The 21911-nt window shown below is 46.0% G+C and overlaps 1 protein-coding gene across 4 annotated transcripts in view; it reads right to left on the reverse strand.

Annotated features, from left to right (window-relative positions):
• Nucleotides 1-21911, reverse strand: part of BCL11B (B-cell CLL/lymphoma 11B (zinc finger protein)) — a 90790-nt gene that overhangs the window by 50117 nt on the left and 18762 nt on the right. The gene's annotated exons all lie outside the window — the stretch shown is intronic.

Here is a 21911-nt window from a genome sequence, read left to right on the forward strand (position 1 = left end):
TTTACATGCCCCGATTATGCAGGCTGCTTCCCTATCGAGCCTGTGAAGAAGGGAGCAACCTTTTTTCCTGGTAGCTAAAAGACGGTATTGTAACCTCCAACCGTATTATTTATTTTTAACCCCTCTAGGAATCACCTGCCATTTAAAAGCTGTATTTTTAAAGAGTTTTCTCCTGCTCCACTGGAAACACTCGCTCCTCCTGGCACTAGTCCAAACTGAGCTCCACGGCTTTGAAAAACTAAGACACAAGTCTTAAATACCGATATACACCTGCACAAATACGCACGAGCATACACACATGCAGAATCAGGTAGGAGTCGCATTTTTGGCTGGCACGAATTAGCAGAGCTTAAAGGGAAGTTGAGCGAACAGCACTATCCACTGAGAATCCCACCCCCTTCATTTAAAACTATGCCTGCCACTTAATTATTAAATAAAGGGTAGCTACTAATCAAGGGCAGTTTCTAAATGAAGATATGTGGTGGAGTGGTCGCCATTAAAAAGCTGGCATTTGCCAACAGTTACCGCACAGTGGTAGATCAGAAACCACAGTTTCCCCCTGTATTTAGATCAGGAAATATGTGTGTTAATTGTGGGGTATCTTCTGGCAAATGCTCTCCTTTTTTTAATGGTGGCAATTCTGGCTGTGCATACGTGTGCCCCTTGCAGATATATACAAACACTGTAGCAGCAAGGAGAAATATTTATCTGTGCTCCCTCCAACCCTAGAAAAAACATTTTCAGAAGGAGCCTACACCGTGGCAGCAAGGAGAAATATTTATCCATGCTCCCTCCAACCCTAAAAAAGCAATACTTTCAAAGGGAGCCTCTCCACCTCGAGAGTCCTGATTCGGAAACTAGGCCTGCATGTTGATCTGACAGCTACACATGTGAGGCAAACGGGGATACTTCATCCCTGGCACAGCATCCAGCGCTCCAGTCTGCAAGGACTGCATTTGATTTTGTCGTTTATCTTAAATGGCTAAGAGACCACCAGTGCAAAACATTTGTGTGAAGCTTTTGCCAAAACCACAAGTGAAGAGTCTAAATTCCCTGTGTAAATACTTGAGCTTCGAGCATCAAGGATAAAATTTGTGCTCTTTTGTGAGGACTGGTTTTAAATAGAAGCCATCTCTGTGGCTTGTGGGACGAGGAAGGATTTTTTTATTTTGGGGGCTCAGTTGCTTTTGTAACTGTTTGATCTCCCTGGAAGTACTGCACAAGCAGGTAATGGTAACTACTATCCAGATCGTACCTACGTTGCATTTTGGGCAGGACTGTGCACTAGACACGTGTAAACTGCTGGAGTCAGACATGGACTTCTGTGTGTGTATGAACTACTCTTCTGCCACTGTAACATAAAAGAGTAACAAGTTTGGTTTTTTCATGGAACAAGCAGAAAGTAACAAAGATTCCCTCCAATGATGTAACAATTGTATCTTATATTCCTAACATTATAAAAATAACTAGGCTAGCATAGGCTACGTTGAGCTGCCTGGGCACTCGTCCTTGCTAGGAAAGTTGTGAGCTTGAAATCAGGATCTGGAGTAGGACAACAGGGCAGCTACGTCTCAGGTTACACCTAGACACGTCTGTGGCCCCACCATGACTAAGGGCACAGGTCCTGCAGTCACTTGGCCCTCTGCACATTGTGGTGCCATAGTACGTGTTTTGAAGGAGCTCATCACACAGAAGAGCTAAACGAAGCGCGCCAGGTGCACCATCAACCACAACGGCATGGGGGTTTAATGTGGAGGTGCATGGGTCCTAGCATGCAACACTACCCTGAGAGCAACAGCTTCTCCTCTAGTGATGGTGGGTCCCACCTGTCCATTGGCAATGAGTTTGATACAATCTGCACAGCCCTGAGGCATCCGAGAAGATGCTAAGAGCTCACCAAGTGGGTACAGGGAGGGCCTCCCTGCTCTTGTCCAATACATCTCCTCTAGCGTGAAAAAGGAAATAAGGTTTCAAATAGGAGGTTTCTAACCATCGCAGCAAAGGTATCTTCTGAGAGACTTCCAACAGAGGTACTGGGGACAAGCCAGCAATCCGCTTTAACAAGGTACCTAACAAATTTACGGGAAGGACTATATGAACCAGTTGCCAGTGAATGGACGGAACAGAACGTGTCACTCTGAAGGTCTTCTCTGTCCTTTGATGTATATATAAGGAAATGTAAAAGGCGCTAACTTAGTGTCAGAAAGGAAAGGGTTGGTAATGGAGAAGAAGAATAGACAAAGAGAGACTCTGGCAGATGCTCAGGGAGCCCCACCACCACTCCCGAGTCCAGCACTAAAAGACAAAGATGGTGGGCCTGCCAGACCTGGAGGCTGAGTCTGCCCCTACAAGGGAAGTCAAGTCAGGTGGTCCCTCCTCCTCTTTGCTATCACTTCAGGGTTTGCTTCTTTGTCACAAATCAGGACAGTCTTATAGAACCAGCTCAAGTGGCAAATCATGAAGAGGGAAATCATATCCGCTGGCCTCAAGGAAAGGCATGGAGAAAAGGAGACCTCCACCATTAGGTACATGATACCTCTTCATAGCTCTAGAAAGAATAAGAGCAGTGCTCAGAAACACAAAGCTTATGTTTGCTAGGAACATGCCCATGTTTCACCTCTCCAGCTCCTCTCCTGTGGGATTTTTTTCCCCATAAAGGCTCTATTTAAAACTGAAAATTAAGACGGGGACTCTACCATTCTTCAACTTAACTGCTACAGGTGATGGACAAACAGAAAACAAACAAACAGATAAAAAGATAAACAGATATAGGTAGATAGACAGACAGTATCCTAAGGCGGTGCTGGGAGTTTTCTGCTTAACCCACGCAGCACCAGGCAAGGGAGGGCAGCCAGTCTCTGGAATTCTACAGCCAATTGACCACATCATGTTGCACACAGGTTTCAAAAAGAAAACACTCCTGCGAGCCCTTGGCTGCCATAAAGGACACAGCCACAACTGGCACTAAGGGAAAGCAGGCTGCAAGAACTGTGCTGCAGTCTTAGAGGAAAACATCCGATCCGACTGGGGTGAGCGGGCACACACACGCAGCTCTGTGTCGCTCGGACATTGCTGACACAATGTGTGAGGCTCGGTTTTCTTCTTGGGTCAGCACTGGGAAATCACTCACCTGCACTGCAGATCTCAATTACATATTCTGCATTCATTCTGCATGGATGCGAAGGGGAGTTTTGCACGTAGCATGAGTGTGAAACATGCACAGGGACTGTCACTATGTAAATAAAAGATCTGCACTGCTGATGGTAAAGGAGAATTTTGTCCTCATGCTTTAAACAGGCTCGGCATATACTCAGTGCATGGCAGTAGCTCACTGGTTATGTTGACTCCCAGGCACGGCTAAGAGTAAATTTTTTGCTCTCTGCTATTTTTAAACTTGCAAAGAAGAAAATAAGGTAAATTGGACATGACCCCAGAAGATGGAAATGAGCATAAAAGCCTAGATGAACATGACAAAAGCCACAATCAAGGCATAAATTGCCTCCTTTTGTTGTCCCTCTCCCTGAACCTAGGCATGACTGGCCATATGATATGGTATACGTAGAACACGACACTCCTCTGGCACATCTGCAGAAAAGTCCCCGAGCAAAGCACAAAGACGGAGCCACAAGCAGTGTTCACAATGTCCCACCTCAGGTTCCGAGGACATTCAGAGTGGTGCAGAGTGTGGTTCAGAGCAGGGGACGCGATCTCAGTTTAAGAGACCTTGCTTTACAGTTCGTGTTGCGTGTAAATGCAGCCGCATGTAGCTGGTGTGTCCCTGGGGGTGTTGCGTGCTTGCCTGGGTGGGTGCCTGGGTGGGTGTCTGTGCACAGGCAGACAGGCAGCTGCACAGGCAGACGTGTAAACCACTTAACAGGGCACGCACCAAGTTTTTCTCTGTGTGTCTCTGTGCCTGTCTGGTGATGGAAAATCAATCAATAGCTGGTTAGAGACTAAAGCTCAGTTCCATTATTAAAAAACTCTCTTTCAATAAAAAGAAAAACATCTGTTCAAACAGTGTATGGCTACAAATTCAGAGTGCAGGCTGCAGCCTCAACCCTGCCCTGTGCCCGTCATGTTCAGGGAGAGTACTGCAGATGTTTTGAGATGGGTTTTACATGAACCATTGCAGCAGCCTTGAACAGACACATCCAAAAGTGAAAGACAGATCTATTCACTAATCTTTCCAACAGATTTTTTCCAAGCTTTTCCTAAAACAAGTTGTCTCATCTGTATTACACCCTCTCATACGGACTGTTCCCAACTGACACTATTATCTTTCCACCATGTCTCTTTACACAGACACCAACAGGGTTGATGAAGCAAACTTGCACAAGCACACACGTGTACAGACACAGAGTGTACAGAGACACGGAGGCACAACCAGTTCCAACAGCAGCTAGCAGAGCAATGCATGGATACCCTGCAAGTGGTGGACACCCACAGCATCCCCCAGGAAAGGCTGAAAGACTCAGTGGTACAGGCAGACACGCTATTATACACACTCAGGCACAGAGTCCAGCACTCAGCCAGACACACCTGCACACCAGCCTTTACCTCTTCCCCCAGCACACGCATAGCGGTTTTGGAGCAGTTCCCCTGCACCGACTTACGATGCTGAGACTAAAACTTCGCTCAAGCTGGAAATGGAAAGGCGGCACTGGGGAAAGAAGAAGGAGGGCAGGGCAGGGATTTCTTGTTATATTTTGCTCAGGGATTTTTTTTTTTTTGGCAGACAAGGATTCCCTTTGAATTGATACATTTCTTTCTCCCAAGAATTTCAAATGATAATGCATAAATGAGTCATAGATCAAGAACAGCGACGTGGTGAGCAAGAAGGAGAAAGAGTGTAAGTGAGGGGCACTGGCACAGAAATTTGACAGTACCCCAATCCCCCCCTTCCTCCCCCCATGCCAAGACATTAATTCTCACAAGTCGGAGAAAATTACTATGCATGAATGCAAAAAGCATGATCAGGAGTAATTAACATGGCTTCATATGCAAATTTTATTAATGCAGAAGTACAAAGTCATTATGCAAATGAAACTTACGTCAACTCTCTTGACAAATATTCATCTCTAAAGCTCAAGTTTCTCCCTTCTAATTTTTTTTTATTATTTTTTGGTGTAAAACCAAAAAAAAAAAAAAGTGACGAGGACTGTTTGACAAGTTTGCAAAGTTGTTTTTCAACTGGAGAAATTTATTCTTGCATTGTTGATATTTTTTTTGTTGTTGTTGTTGGCAGGTACACGACAGCTCATGGAAGAGAGCGGGAGGATGGGGGACGCAGGCTACCAGCAGCAGGCAGCCAATCAAAACGCCAGCGGCTGTAATGAGCGCGATTGATGACTGTTTGGCTTTACTGCAGGGTAATGAACTAGAATCCAGTCTGAGGAGGAAAAAAATATGAATATTCATGAAGCTGTGCTCCTGCCTTTGATGATTAAAGAAATTTTTAATATTCAAATAAGCGCTTGCCAAGTGATTAACAAAGAACAAGCACGCAGGAATATGGAAATGGAGCTGTGGAAGATTTGGGAGTCACAGTCTGTGCAGAAAAGACAGCACAAAATTTCATAAACAAGATAGGCAGATAACCCAATTCAAATCTGAGCAAATAAAGGGGGAAAAAAATCCCCTTCTTTTTAATCAGTTTGGATATTGTATCAGTCACTTTGTTTTAGAGTGCGAAGGAGAATAAAAGCAACCAATGCAATAAGACGGGGAAAAATCCAAACCCTGAGAAACCCAACCCAGCAATTACAAAGTAAGAATCCTGGGTGAGAAACCAATAGGAAAATGATGGCTAAGTCCACTGTCTGCTGTGGGCTATTGCTTTTCAAAAGCAGGAGCTTGCCTGATGCTGAGAGCCTACCGGCTACTGAGAACCGCCAACTTGTTGTATACAGGCAGGAGTCAAAAGTATCCCAAAATAACCGAGACCGGTCCCTGCCGTTAAATCCCTTTCCTTGGCTAGAGGGTGCGTCGCAGGGTTTGACCACTGTCTGGGAGAGGAGGGAGGGAGTGCAACAGAAAGAAGAAATATTATTGCCAGGGAAAAGAAAGTGCAAAAGGAGGGTGCAAGGAGGTCTCAGCTGCCCACTCTAGTAATCAGTTGGTAAGAAATGTGTTTTCCATGTCTGAGGCAGAAAGGTCCTCCACTCCCCACAGGTTTCTGAAGAAGGATAAAAAAATCCAGCCACATTACAAAATGTCTGATAAGTTCAGGCTCTCACAGTTTAATAGCTTCACTAAGGATTCACACTGAAGCACATAATAACAATATTAGCTGCTAAAATGACTTTGCAGTTAAAATACATCTAATTAGCAGCCAGCAACAGCCTTTTTTTTTTTTTCCCCCGTCTTTTTTGGAAAAACAGTTAACTTCAGGGCTACCTTATACCACAATGAAATGTGGTTGAACGCTTTCTGTTACTCAGAAGCCAGAGTAAGGATGTCTTCAAACTCTTAGGGCACTGGAAAACCGACTCACCTTCTTTGTTATTAAATCCTGGGCCTATTTGGCTTTTCTGCACATATTTAAAACCTCTGGCTAATTATTTCCTATTTTAAAATCTAAAGAAAGCATAGGCTAGGTACCATTTAATAATTAGCTGGTGTCTTCAGAATGCAACATTTCAAGTCTACTTAGAAAAGAAAAAAAATAATAACAGCATGACGACAATGCAACAAAATGTACAAAACGGCCATGACCGGAACCTTCAGAGCTGCCGTGAAAACACATCATGGAGCTAATGGGATTTTTTCCCCTATATCTGCTCCATTTTTGGAGATACAAAAATACCCACTATTGATGTACCATGGGAAAGAAAAAAGGAAGGGAAGGGAAGGAGGGGGGAAAAAAAAAAAAAAAGAAATGCTTAAACATAAGTAAAGATAAGGTTAAACACCAGGCAGGGGTATTGCTGGGAGTCTTTCCTCTGAATAATGCCAAGACCTTTCGAAGATGCCTGTTGTCTCTAGGTGTGTGTGGGTGGGTGAAGTGTGATATTACATAACACACACGCGGCAGCGGCTGTGCACAACCGTACTGATTAAAATGCTCGACTGTGAAACTCAGCTCTCCATTTCCTGGGCTGTTAGTAGCTCGTGTCAGACCCTTGAACACCATAAATGTTACCCTTTGTCTATGAGATTCCTTGGCTTTATTTTAATCAATGCATTTTCTTTTTTAATGACAGAGAAGCAACTACCAGCTCATACAGTTGGTTGCTTTGAAGCCCTTCTTAAATGGCAGTTGAGTTCTACCATATAAATGTGAATACTTAATATTTATGCCACATTTTCTTCCTTTCTTTAAAAGCACCCCATTTACATATTTCTGGAGAATAATGATACTTCAGCAGGGCAGGTGAACACACATTTCGGCATATGGAGTCAATGGGAAAAAGTATTAAGAGTCAATATTGTAAAAATCAGCCCCTAAATTTAAGTGGCTTGAATTGAGCGTGCAGCTGTGGTTGCCTGTCAGTAGTTAGATGCTGTAATAATAATAATAACAACAACAACAACAATAATAACAATAATAATAATAATAATACGCCTTTCATTTCTCTAGTGCCTTCCACGCAAAGATCTGGAAGCACTTTACAAAGATAAATAAACTGAGCTTGGAACACCCCGTGTGGTTAATAAATATCCTAATAAATACCCTGTTTTGCGCATGTAACTCTTCTCACTGCATAAAAATCCACATTTTAGGTTGTCCACATATTTGCGCATGGCATTTTGGAGGCTCAGACATCAAGGGCAGGCTGTAGAGATTTCTACTTACCTAAGAGACCGTGTGGATTCCCAGAAGTAGCCCACACTATGCCTGCAAGATTGCTTATGCAGTGCCAAAACCTGTCTTTTAGGAAATGGGGGGGTGGGTTGTCACTGGACCTGCTCGGGGGCCTGGGTGGGAGGCCCGCGGGGGCATCCAGGTGCCACACAGCAGCATCGGCAGCATCCCTATGAGCCGGGTCCCCGTGGGGGCTCCTGCAGGACCACCTGCCCCCCCTCCCACCTGATGCTCATCCAAACCTGCTCCCAGATCCTTTGCCTTTGTGCTTTGAACACGAAGCTAAGTGAAAAAGTGAAATATCGTGGCTCACCCCGATTAAACACACAAGAAAAATTACTCTCGCCCACCCCGAGGCTGCATTCATCGCTTCCTCCTGCTGTGCCCTCTGCCCACCCCACCGATGCAAGGCTTTGCCCCCAGAGGACCGTATCCCTCCGCTATGAGAGGAACCAGGAGCGAGAGCAGGGGAAACAAGGGCAGGATTGGGCCTAAAACATCGTAAGGCAGAAGTAAATACAGCATATCAAAAGCCGCGATATAAATATAACATAGGAAACCAGGGCGTTTTCTCATCTCAGGAGGGTGGTCTTGCAGACAGGGCTCTGGGCTGGCAGGGGGGCCAAGGCACACCCCAGGGCACGAGCCACCCAGGCTACTGCACGTCTCCTCCCGGAGCTTGGCTTTCCCCTTCCCACCCTTCGCCTGTCTGGTCTGTTCAGCCCCAAAACGCTTCCAAGCAGAGCCTGGCTCTTGCTCCGGGGGTGCAGAGTGCCTAACACAATGGTGCCCTGATCTGAGCTTCAATGTCCAGAAGCTACCACAATAAACTAACAAATAACAATAATCACCCTGATTTGTGGATTTTGCTTTCCAAAAGGCATAAAGGGTTGACAATAAACAGTTCATCAATTTTCCCAAGTTTGTTCCCCAACTCTTGTAATTAAGTCCTGGGGAGTTTCAATGGTTGTAAAAATCCTTATGGGGATTAAAATTTTTAGTCCTGATTATACCGTGAATATTTCTACATACCAACAAATATTCCTGATGTAATTGAAACATATAACCACCCTAATAGACGATTGCAGCAATTTAACAGGCCCTGGAATTAATAAAGGAACTCACTGGATGGAAAGAGCTGTTTCCAAAGGGCAAAATAATACATACAGGCAGCTACAGAGAGAAATACCACTACAAATAACCAGAGGGCTTGACCACAAGAACGTGGTCAAGAGGCTAAAATGAAGTGGCCAGGGAAGAGCCTCAGATAGGCAGGAATCAGTAACACTGGTGGATTTCTCCTCTGCCTTGGCCATTCAGGACTGAACCCTGCAAACATGTATCCTCGGGCAGAATATGGCCTCTGGAAAAGAGAACAGCAGGATTTGCTGCTCGGGTAGGTATCTCTTCCTTGCTCTGAAGTTTGCCTTCTACTAGTATTTTTTAATTTTTTCCCTGTCCCACACTAAAATTGGGAAAAAAAAAAAAAAAAAAGAGTGGTGAAATGAGGCAGGATGAGGCTTTAGCAGCTGTTTGGTAGCAAAAACAATTCCTGGAAGGGGAGGGAACTTGAGGAAAGAGAGGCAGATGAAGTCACTCTGCCCCTCTGTGCCTCAGTCTCCCCATCTGTGAAAATCAGCTAATGACATCCACCTGATTTAGTTAAATGTCCTGGAAACTAAGACGACTCTGTAACAGCAATATATTAAGCAGCAGCACTGTTAACTGCTTCACTGCTGGAAATTCGAAGGAGGACCATCAGGTGATGCTGATGTCCCTGCAAAGCACAGATGGACAAACTTAATATACAGACACAATTAGCTTTGGGAGAGAATCACAGCTCCTTGTTTTTTGGCTCACCCCTTGCCAAAAGCAGTGTAAGTGTAGGCACTTTATAAGTGCTGAATTTCAATGTGAAAAATAGTCTACCTACCTAGTGTGAACGCATACATTAGACTTCAAGCAATATAACAGTGTTTGGGGGGGGGGGGTCCCGTTAACGTGCACGTTTATAATTTGCAAGTTTTCCCTTGTGCACAGAGCATGTTCACACTCAGCAGAGCATTTCACTAAGATCAAGAAAACTTAAGCAAAGCAGAGCAAGCGATCGTAACGGGGTAAAAAGCAACAGAGATTTTTAAAATGAGGATTCCCTTTGAGTTTTGGATCTCTCGGGGGGGAAAACCAATCCAGCTGCGTGTGTACAAGTGGGCCCAAGTCCGATACCTGAATGTGTCAAATTAAATGAGCGGAGCAATCAGCTGGAGATGGTAAAACAATCCACCAAACATGGGGAACTCGGAGGATCTAAAGCTTCAGTCCTCAATTTACTGGACACCGGCACAACTGAGTAAATAATGCTCTCTGAATAGAAAAGAGGCCAGAAAATTAACTAGCTTTTAAATAACGAAAGAAAGCAGACAAATAAACCAGCAACCAGGAATCTAGTTCAGACTACAATGTAAGTTAAAAAAGGGAAATAATAAACCGACATTTCATTTGCACAAGGAAGCATGTTGCAAACCTGCGCCCAATCCTGCTGCTACATAGCACAATTAAAGTTTCACCTGAAGACCTGGATCCAAGCAGAATTTGGCCAGTCACAACGCTAATTAGACAGGATAACTGAACCCTGCACCAGGAGAGGTAAAACACAAGTACGAGAGTATGACACAAAACTAACAGCAAAGCCAACTACAAGAATCCAAGAACCATTCTGCATATGGGACATTTTTTCTGAGGTATATTTTTTCTGGACCAGATTTCCCCATAACTCCCAATTCACCAATTTATTTGTACACAATAGCATCTTTCTTAATAAGATAAAAGTATAAGCCACAAAAAGGCTTCTTATTATCAGGTCCGCTTGAAATGGAAGCTGAAGTTGATTACCCAGGAAAGTGTATTTAAAAAAAATAAAATAACAAAACAGAGATACTATACAAACCAAGGTGAAGCAAAAGAATTCCTTCAAACATCCATGGTCAGGATGAGGAAACAATGTTAAATTCATACCTATCACCCCAGTAAAATAAAAGCTAGTGGGTTTTTGTTTTGTTTCTGATGAAAATGTCAATATACTCAAATGGCAGCTTATTGCTGTATATCACAGTCTAACCAAATCTTTCTATAACCTCTTGCATTACAAGCAAAATCTCTAAAATGTCACCAACTAAAAAACTGAACTAGCCTGTAATTAGTTTCAACAAAGTAGTCCTTTTAACCCTAATTTTCTAGATGTAGATGGCATTTCTACAGTAAGCGTTATGAACCTTCCTTAAGGACAAGCGGAATCAAACTGTAAAATCATAAGCAGCGATCTAGTAGTTCTTCCTCTAAGCAAGCCTTTTATTTCCCTGTAATAAATTCAAATCCAGTCCTCATTCTCTTAATAGGTGATCAGAGAAAATATGCATGCACACCTAAACCACTACAACAAACCTTATTTTTTAAATAACACTTCAATCACTAATATAATAAAGACTGTTGTAACACGTTAGCACTGGTATCATTATTCCTTATGATTCAATATTCTAATGACTGGCTGTAACAGAGGTTTATGTTCTGCCGAGGTTTATACCACTATTTAATGTAATTAAGCAAACTGGCAGCCAATGCCTCTATGGAAATATCATTTCTATCGCAGAGTATTCCCACCAGAAATTCAGAGGAATCATAACATACAAACTTTGATTCTGTTTATTTTTTCCCCTGTTCTGAAACTGATCTGGCACTTCTTGGACTTAGTAGAAGAAGGAATTAATTTGGCTTCTGTAGACATGTTATTATTGACAATACTAATAATCTATGACAAATGGGCCAACCCCGCTCCTCTGTTTCAGCAGGCATTGCAGCCTGCGACATCGCTTTGCAAAACCCCAGAGCTGGACTCTTCTTGTGCCGGGAGCCCTGTGAGTGTACCAGCAATGGGGTTTTAAGCAAGCCATTAAAATGCTAATATTCAGCACGGGCCAGATCCGTGTTACCACTGAAAGCAGAACTAAAGCTCCTCTGGAGACAGGATAAGGCCCTTCCAATGTGATCAAAGAGTAAATACATGCAAAGCTCTGATGGGAAAAAGGATCTTTTTTCTAATTTTAAAACCAAACAGGGAAAGTCCACCAGGCTCGTAATCCATGTTACAGTCACATCTGGGATCACTGACATCTGGGATAACAGTGGCAAGGAGTCCAGGCTAAAAAGTTGCCACCTGAGGTCAAAGAGGAGGGCTTAATAACCAGGACTGCATCAAAACAGAGGTATTTACCTTTTGGGCTACACTCCCCTCCACTCAACACAGTTCTGCTGATGACAGCAGATGTGACACATATACATATATACACACACACATGCACTTATAGCTGTGCACAGCTTTGTCATGTCTGCATTTACCCCACATTACAAAGGGAGCTCAGCCCCTTCAGCAGCCCTCACTCAAGCAAGAGGTTTATGGAGCTGCCCAGGAGCACGCAGTCAGGAGCAGAATTCAGCCCCAAAACCAGAGCTCACCCGCTGCCTGCAAACAGCAGAGCTCACGAGCTGACTTGGTTAAAATAAAGGCTTAGTTACCTCTCACTCCCAGCTGTAAAGCGCTCTGCGGAGGGGAAAAAAACCCAAAACAATGCTGAAACAGAACCCACACCCATTTGTGGGGAGAATGGGACAAGGAATGATAACGAGAAAGGGAAAATGTCTGGTTCCTATTATTGCTACCTGCAGCACCTTACCTGCACAAACAGCTTCTGGAACAGAAGTTCAACTTTCCTTAATCTGGACTCTTAAACTGCCAGGATCTGGTTACATTTTCTCCTTCTCCACATTTTAATACTTTCATTTTATATCCCAATATGGGGGGGGGGAAATCTCAGTGTCACTGTAAGAAAGAAGTCACCGGGTTTTGCGATCCAGCAGCTTCCTTGGCAGAGGCAACTGCTGGTTGGCATAATCCACTCGTTTGACAAAACTACTATTTCTGGGCACGGGCTCAAAAACAGGTAGGAAGCAAATGCTGAGAAATAAGGAAGTAAAAACAGCCAACAGATTTTTCACTACCAAGAACGCCAAGAGTAAACATGATTTATTTAGCTGTGTTTAACATGTCTCTTCTGCACTAGACTGCAGAAATCTGCTTGCATTTAGAGCAGGAGGAGGAGGACGCGGGGGGGAAGGGATGAAAAGGGAATCCATTACGGCGCTCCGCTGGTACTTTCTGAATTGTTCAGTCACACAGTTTTATTGAGTACAAGTATTTTCTAGCCCAAAATATATTCATGTGTCAGAAGAAAGCAGCACTAATCTGCTGTTAATTAACAAGCTGCTGCTAACAAAAGATGAAGGACCCAATTCATACAAACAATATTTACGTGGGTGTCGCACGATTTTGTCACAGATCTTTTCCTCCCCCACCCCTTTCCCCCCTGCCTCCTCCTCTTCTTCAGCACCCAGTTGCACCGATGCAGCGCAGAGGAGTCCCAGCTCCTCTTGGGACCAACACCCACAGCAGTGGCAACGACACCCATCCTTGTCCCGATCCAGCCAAACTCGGACAGGATCTCACCCAAGGCACCCAGCTCCGGGGCTCCCATCTCCCCACGCGGGGAATGGCCCTATCGCATGCTCGCAAGTGAAATTTCCTTAGATCCTTATTCAATTACACGGCAGAAGCCATCTCCTGGCGCCGTGCCCGCGGTGGCAATGCCGCCGAGGCTCCGGGAAGTGGCACGAAGCCTCCCATCCTCCACATCCATCCTCACCAGCAGCGCACGGGCTGCGAGAGGGGACGGGCGAGATCGCCGCCCTCCCCGGTGCCCTGTCTGCGATTTCACATTTGTTTAATCCAACCGTTTTGCCAAGGACTTTGGGAAGGGGGAGAACTTGCTAACAGCACGGAGACCCAGAGGGATTTGGGCTTGTTCAAAAATATCAGCGCACGTACCAAAAGGTAGGGCTGTGAGCGGTGAACCAGAGGGCAGGCTCTCCAGGCCATAGCCCCGCTGCTGTCACCCGCTCCCTGCTGTCATTTTGGACGGTAGCGCTTGCAGCCTTATCCAGAGGGGTGCTGAGTGTGGCAGACCGCCCCGAGACCCTGCCGGACGCAGCCGGGCACTTTGGAAAATCAAGCCATTCACATCTTTTCTGCCTCATCTGAGAAATGAGAGCGCCTATCTGCATATCTCCTGTGGGCGGTTTAAAGCTGGCGCTGGCAAAGAGATGGGAGGTTTAAAATCGACAACAACGAGCACTAAAAATTCCTGGACTTGCTCCACTGCTGGGAACAAAGGTGGGATTGCAGGGTTGGAGAAAGGGCTGATGGTCTCCTGCGCTTTACCCATCAAACCATGCAGACCTGCCCTAGAGAAGGGTTATGGGGCACAGGGTTTAGGCTCTGCTCAGCACTGCCATCACCCAGCCAGGGCTGGGAGAAGTGTAGGGGCAGGAGGGTGGGAAACAGAAGTATTCAAGCGTGATCTTAGATGTGCCAGGGTTCTCCCGTAATGGCACACTGGGGTGGTATTTCTGCTAGCACGGTGCTCTGCACACCCCAGTTAGTGCCTCGCCCTGAAGGCCACAGTTTCCTCAGCAAGAAACAAACTCCGCTGGAGCATACGCACATCTGCCCTTCCAGGTCTTCTTTCTGTACCCTTACCCTGTTCCCCAAAACATGGGTTTTTCACTGCAAAAGTCACAGCCACCCGCCCAGCACATCCCCCGGGCACCGTCGCCAGCACCCAGCCCCACTTGCTGGCCCCAGCTCTCCCCCTGCCGCTGGCTCCCCCCCCAGGACCTGCTCTGGGCTCTGCCCTGATTGTAAACTAGCACCGACTCTTCTGCACATCTGCCCCTCTTTGTGCACGTCCGGAGTCACCTTTGCCATTTCTTGACCAGCATTTTAACAAAGTCCCGGCCTGGGCTTTTTTTGAATATTTTTTTTTTCTTAACAGTGATACTTGAAACACTGACATTTACCATTTGAAAAGCAAAGCGAACACATTTAAACAAGCGTCTTAAAAGAGCTAATGAAAGAGAAACAGATCCATCTGTATTGTATTCTCCACCCTCTATCGCTCAAAAAAATAAACCTTTCCAGACAGCAGGGAAGTCTCCCAACAGCAAAGACAATAGGAGTTCCCAAGCTTCCCACTGAGGGAGTGAGGACAACCAGTGCATCACCCCACCTAGGTAACGCCTGCTGCAATCTGCCGGTCGCCCAGCACAAACCCTAGCCTGAGCAGCTCCAGGGCTCCAGTGCCCACAGAGACCTCATCAGTCCGGCTCGTCAGTCCTTCCCAAACAAGCAGGTGCCTTTGTTAGGGGTCTCTGACAGACACCGCTACATCCATAACCTCCTCCTGCTTAAATATTTCTAATGAACGTTAATTGTCAGAGAGGGAGCACTGAGGATTGAGGGTGTTTCTCCTCACCCACAGAGCAGTCATGGTAAGGATGAGGCCAGTCCAAAAGAATGCACTGTCAAAAGCCCCCTGACCTGAGGGATGGGTGCTTCTGGGGGCCAGCAAAGGTGTCCTTTGCTCCTGCGTACTAGTGCTGCTAACAGAAAACTACCTTGTGCATCCCCTTCAAGAAACAGCTCCGATCGGGTATCCTCAATCAGCTTCAACAAAAATAAAGTGCATCATCTTAAATGATGAACTTTGCACAATGAGGACAGCATCCTTCAGTGGGGGTTGGAGTTGGGGCTCAGGGGGGAGTTTTAGGGGGTTTGGGGGGTTACTGTTTTAATGTCTTTCTGCAAAAAGGCCCTGTACCATAAACGTTAATCAAACACTATATTCTGCCTTTTAGTCTTGAACAATTATGAGTACAGTTTTGTGATCTTTAGCCATATTTACTGATACTCAAAGGCAGATTCTATCTTGTTAGATTGTTATAAATGGGACCCCAGGGAATCGGCACACAGGCGGAGGCAGATGTGAAAGAGCCTTCTCAGAGCTTGGGTATACTTCAGTTTTCTACTGCTGAAATTATGAATGTTTTGGAGAAAAAAAACAACTTTAGATTCCTGTGCCAGATCATTACAAAGAGCTGTCGGTAGACTAAAAAAAAAAGTTCCATTTTGCTGAACTTAAGATTTTTTAAGGTTAACTGTTAAATTTCAAAGTGTGGCTTACATGTGCTGGCCACTTGTATGTACAAAAGTTTCACAGACAGACACAGAAAAGGTCTCTGGTTATAAACCATTAAGGAAAGAAACCCACAAATTCTATCTCATTCTCTCTTAAGTGTATTGTTTTTGCTCCAGACCTGTTTCATAATACGATAAAATAGAGGCATGTTTCCGACACTAGATTTGAGAAGCCGTCACATTAACGGTAAACTTTTAATCTGCTATAGACAAACAGCATACATTTTTATTTCCCGAGTAACAGCTCTGGAGAAATGTTTAAACAAGAGTTTAAGAGCTTTGTGGTAAAGCCACATATAGGGGTCTCAGACAGCTACTGGGTTTGAGCTTCTTTTTTTGTTGGTGTTGTCCTTTTTTAATTCTTTAAATAAGCTACTCAAAGGTAGACTTCTAGGAGCAGAGTAACCAAGATGCACAGTAAAATGAACCTCTAGGCTTGCTTTTATTTCTAGTTAATAAAAAAGAAATGTTTAACCTGAAACACAGGCCCAAATTTCTAGCTGTTCATCCCCATCTTTTTATTTTCTTGGGACTCACAATCGAATACTTTTAAGAAGTTAATTGTGTCACAATTAGTAACACATTAGTCCTCTGATATTTTTAATAGCAACCCAGGTTTTTCCCCAAGGCACTTAAAAATGGCAGGCTCGGCTATACTATCCTTTTTTTAAAACTCCCATGCACTTTCTTCTTTAAAAACCTCCCACATGCATTTCACTCGGTCTGAAAATACCACCACAGATCTTAATCCTGCCAACGCTTACAGGCGCGCTTAACTTTCTGCACATCAGTAATCCCGCTGACTGCAAGAGGACCGTTGGCGTACCTACAGCTCGGTGCAAGCTAAGGATGAAATCCTGCCTTCGCTAAAGCCAATGGCAAAACCCCCACTGACGTCAATAAGGTTATGCTTTGACATCCAGTTTGTTGCAGGATTGGGACCATCCTCATTTCAAGGTACTTTCCCAAAGTCTTTTTTGTTGGTTTTTTTCTTCCTTTTTTCTTCCTGCTGTTTCTCCCCCTCACCTCCCACACTCGCTGTTGTGGGGCCCCATATTGAGACCACTTGAAAACTTCTGCCTTTCAAATCCCTCCGCAAGGGAAACCCCCTCGCTGAGACGGGAAACATCCTTTGCAGGTAAAGCTGAAAGAAACTCTTTTGCCCCGCTGCGTGCGTTTGAGTAAACTAATTAAAACCTGGGAACTTGGGTTCCAAACGATGCCAAGAAGCAATCGTTAGCATGAGCTGAAGTGAAATGGAAGCTCCAGACGTTTAAAATTAGCTGTAGGGAAAAGAAAAAAAAGGGGGGGGGGGAAGCAGAGGGAAAGGCTTTTTTGTAATTTTACCGTCAAGCTGACGTGGTGCAGCTTGGACTGCATGGGGTTAAAATGAATTGGGGGGGGCTTGCTCTACAGTGAAGGGGGAAAGCGCTGCTGAAAAGCAGGGGAGGGGGAAGCAGCGGCAGCCGGCTCGGAAGCGCTGCAGTGCTGTGAAGAGCAGGCAGAAGTGAGCAAACCAGCTGAACCGCTTGCAGAATTAATCAGTAACAAAGAGGCTGGAGCTGTTGGCGGGCTTCAGCCCTTGAACCTGGACTCTGCTCTATAAATTTCAACTTGGAATGGCTCTCTACTTGTTGAAAGACAGGTTGGCTCCAGGCCAAGCCATAGGGGGAAAAAAAAAAAAGAAGGCAAAAAAAAAAAAAATTCCTTCTTGCTCAGGAAACTTCCCTTCAGTTTCTAACTCTTTTTATGAGCTAGTAATAGGGCACTCCAGAAAACGGGAAACGAAAAGCCGGTATTGAAAGGAAAAAATGAGCCGGGAGTTGGTTTAATAAAGAAAATAAAACAAGTAGGTGCTAAATTCAAATCTGGATTTTGCCTGCGCCCAAGTACATCAGCTATAATAGAAGACTTCAGAGCACCTCGCCAATAATTCAAAGGAGACTTTTACAGTTACATTAGCTGGCTACAGGTTTGACGCTGAAAATAATAAATGTCTTAAAAGAAGAGGGCTGTTTAATCCCTGTCTGCAGTCTCGTCATGTTCTCTCCTCCCCCACCACTCCACCTTGTTTAAATGACCATTACGAAAGCAGCGTGGTATAAAAAACATGTAGAACCATCATTTATTCAGCAGTATGTCTTTCCTTTCTTGTTTTTCCCCTCTTCGAACGGGGTGTGCGGGAGAGCCGACGCTCTCCTCGGGCTCTGCTCATTGCCAAGGCAATTTCAGCCACAAACACCCGGCCGCCGCGGTGCTCTCCCGGCGTGAGCAGACAAGGAGCGGGCTGGGGCAGAGCGAGGGGCTGGAGTGCGGAGGGGGGGAGCTGTCAAAGTGGGAAGAAAGAAGGCAAACAGCTATTCAGAGGCCAGACGCGCGGAGCAAGGTCAGCCGCAGAGACACAGCCCCTTGCAGCAGCTATGCAATTACGGCCGAAGTCTGCCCAGCACCGGGAGTCCCACAGCCTGCACGCAAGGGCTGCACCGGAGGATCTAGGGCAGCTGGAAGAAGGTGTATAATGGTTTTAATTGCTCTTCCGAGGTGCTGAAGGGTAGATGAGATGCTCTTTAGCTAGAGTGGGGGGCTGACGCTCTGTACCACTTGCAAGAATATGTGCAGATAAAATACCCTAATGGGAGAGTGGAGAGAGAAAGACGGTAAGAGCCAGCTGTGATCAAAAGGTGAAATAAAATATCAAAATAAAATGCAGCCTAATCAGAGCATGGAGGACAGGCACAGACAGTCTCTTCACCAAAAGTGGCTGTTAAGGTAAATTAGATTAATCACTCCCATTTCCCTTCCTCCCCAAACTCCCTTGTTTTTAATGAAGGGGCTTACTCCTGTAAGGCTGAACACCGTCCAAGGCTGCTGGACATTTAAAGCTATATACGTAACACGCCTGCAACAGACACACATCCTGTACTTCCACTTTCCAAGAAAACTGGGATCTGCCACTTGGTAGGTCTTTTCCATCTGCAGCTTTTATGACCCTGCCGAGGGACCGGCGAGCAGTGTCCCCCTTTTCTCACTCAAGAAATACGCTACCAAATGCCAGAAGAAAGCGAGTTTAAGAGCTGTTGGGCTTAACGGTAGTTTGTGCTGATCGCGGCTCGAATCTTTCTGCAAAGGCATACATGCAAAGAGGAAAAAACAACCGCTAAGTAACCACTTCACATCTGCCATTAAGATTATTAAACTCCTTACAAGCAGTATCTACCCCAGCTTCCCCACTACACACAAACATACACACACCCCCAAGCTCTGCAATATGGCAACTAGGAGCCAAGACGGCTCTCCTTTCCCCGCTGCAGCAACCACATTCATTCCTGTTAAGGGGTTAACGATTCGTTTCCACTACTTCTCTCGAGAAAACCTACAATGAAAACATTGGCTCACGAAAGCGTTCTCACTGCCAGAATGCCACAGCGCGAGTGAAAAGTCCGTTTTGTTTTCATTACATCTCTGGGATTTCCGGCTTAACTCCTGAGCTTAGACACCAAATCCCTAGATACCCCACCCACCCACTTTTTTTTTTTTTTAATAACATTTCTACTGAACGGCCCACCAATTACCATTTGGAGGGTAGGAGGGAACGGGGAGAAGGAACCGTGCTGAAAAGGATGCTCTCGTCGGAGTGAGCGCACGCATCTCCCAAGCCGAGAGCTACCCAGTTTCTCTGGGCTTCCAGAGTTGTCCACTGAGACACACAGTTTTATTTCTATACCTGGCCTCTCTCCTCTATTTCTCACCCTCCAGGCTCCCATCTTCCCACTCGGCCACCGAAGCCAGCGCTGAAACTCAGCCCCAAATCTATGCCCTTTGAAGTTATGTGACATGACATAGAAATCCAAGCCTTTCTTGTACAAAAAAGTATGATTACTTCACAGGTTTTTTTTTTTCTCCAGTTAGATAGAAAAATGTTCCAATCTCCAAAAAACCCCAGAAAGGTTCAACCTTTATGTCACAGCCGATTTGGTCACTGTGTGTATAGGCAGCGCAGTTCAAACACGGGCTGAGAAAGAAAAACAATCTATGGAAAAGACATGAAGGGAGGCAGCCTAACGCTATAGCAGCACTTCTGTCCTGCTGAAGCAAAGGAACCATTTCTGTGCCTTTATGTATTTATTCGCTGTCGGAGAGGAACAGCAACTTTTGCTATCTGTATGGGAGTTTTTCTGTTTTATAGTACTTCCACGGAACTGGCTTTCCTTCGGCTACACTGCAGTGCAAAACTCCCCTGTGAACGCACACAAACTGCTTTCTTGCAGTCAATACTCCACTGAGCACAAACCTATTGCTATTAGTCACATCCACACAAATGCCAAAGCAGTCTATGGGATGGTTGGGCACTACTTTTACTTTGCTCTTAACAGTTGCTCACAAAGTTGTCAAGAAAAATGAGTAACGACTGGCTGACCAGTGCCTTTTCATCATTTACCATTAGTGTTGTCTAAAAAATCTACCAATCTAATCTTCCATGCTAATAATAATCAGACATATACACAGTTTCTGGTCTCCCACACATGGCTCAAGTAATTTCACAAGAGGGCCCAAATAAAGGCAAAAAAACACTTTGTTGGGTGACATTTTGACTGGGCTCTACCTCTGAGTAAGTCCAGAGTCCTTCCACTGAATTAAAGGAGGGTAACGGCAGTGCCAAGATGGTGCAAAAAAGCAAGTTTTGCTCTTAATATGCTCCTGATATGCATCCACCCCAGAGCGAGAAGACTCTGGCCACGTGTACTGAATGACCTTCTTAAATCCCCTCTCATCAGCCTGCAAAATGGCATTTCTGTCGAAAAGGTTTTACCTAGCATTGTCACACGTAAAACCAAAGATGACTATAACTAAGAGAGACTGGAGAGAGAGAAAATAACAGCAGCAAGCTCCCGTGTCGCAGTTCGGCACCCCGTGCGTTCCGGGGCAGGTCCCCGCTTGCACCACCCGATCAATCTGGCATGGTACCGCCGGTTTCAGGGGAGTTACCCCAGGTGAAACCGGGGTGGAGTGGGGCAAACCGGACCCCCCGCCAGTCCTCCAGCACCGGCACCTGCTGTCCCAGCCTCGTGGGAGTCCAGCTAACCGCACACGGGGCGCAGAAAATAACTTTGAAAAACAGGATGGTGAGAGGAACAAAACAAAAAGCTAAAAACCGGCAGGGAGAATTGAGGGCATAATACTCCTCAGTGGTTTTTTTCAGTCTGCTTTCAAAACTCGATGCAATTAATTTCACACTTGACTCCTGGGGGTGCAGGGAAAGCCTTGGTGCCCGGTGGGGCCAGACCCCCGGGGAAGGACACGGCTGGGGCGAGCCGAGATGGCGGCAGGGAGAGGGCGGCCGGTGGCCCCCAGGCCGGGGCTGATCAGAGGGTGCCGGAGCCACACCACATGGGTGCGGTGGAGTTCAAGCAAGGGGAAGAGTTTCATAATCGGCAGGTTTCTCACCTTTAACTCTTGCCGGGATTCGCAGGGTGCTTACCCCCACCTTGGCGGGAGACGCCGTGCAGCGCCAAGCAGCCGCGGCCCTGCCGTTCCTCACTGCCAGCTAGGTGGGCATGCTGAGGATGGGGTCTGTCAGGCCGCCACAGGCCGCCCTCCACACCAGCCCCCCTAAGGACCCTCCAAAGGGGGATCGCAGCAGCTGGAGAGCCTCCACCTGGCCTCACCAGCAGCCTTAAAACTTGAAGCCATCAGCGTTTCAGCTGCCTCTCGTCATGCTTGAAGCTGCGACGAGCCAGGGAAGGGCAGCTGCCACCACGGCCCCCCGCCCCCCTGCCACGGGCTGGGGGTGCCCTGTCCCCGGAGGAGAGCCAGGCTCCCCCAACGTGCCCCCCACCCTGCCCCGGGTGCAAGCAGGGCTCTGGGTGAGATCACCCGGCTTGTTTTTCTCCCCGCAACCCAAGTCAAGACCTCAGCGGAGGTCCCCGGGGGCAGGAGGCTTGCTCGTTAACACCGCTCTCGGGG

This window comes from Haliaeetus leucocephalus, unplaced genomic scaffold, assembly GCF_000737465.1.
Source record: "Haliaeetus leucocephalus isolate CR32 unplaced genomic scaffold, Haliaeetus_leucocephalus-4.0 Scaffold932, whole genome shotgun sequence".
Taxonomy (NCBI): Eukaryota; Metazoa; Chordata; class Aves; order Accipitriformes; family Accipitridae; genus Haliaeetus; species Haliaeetus leucocephalus.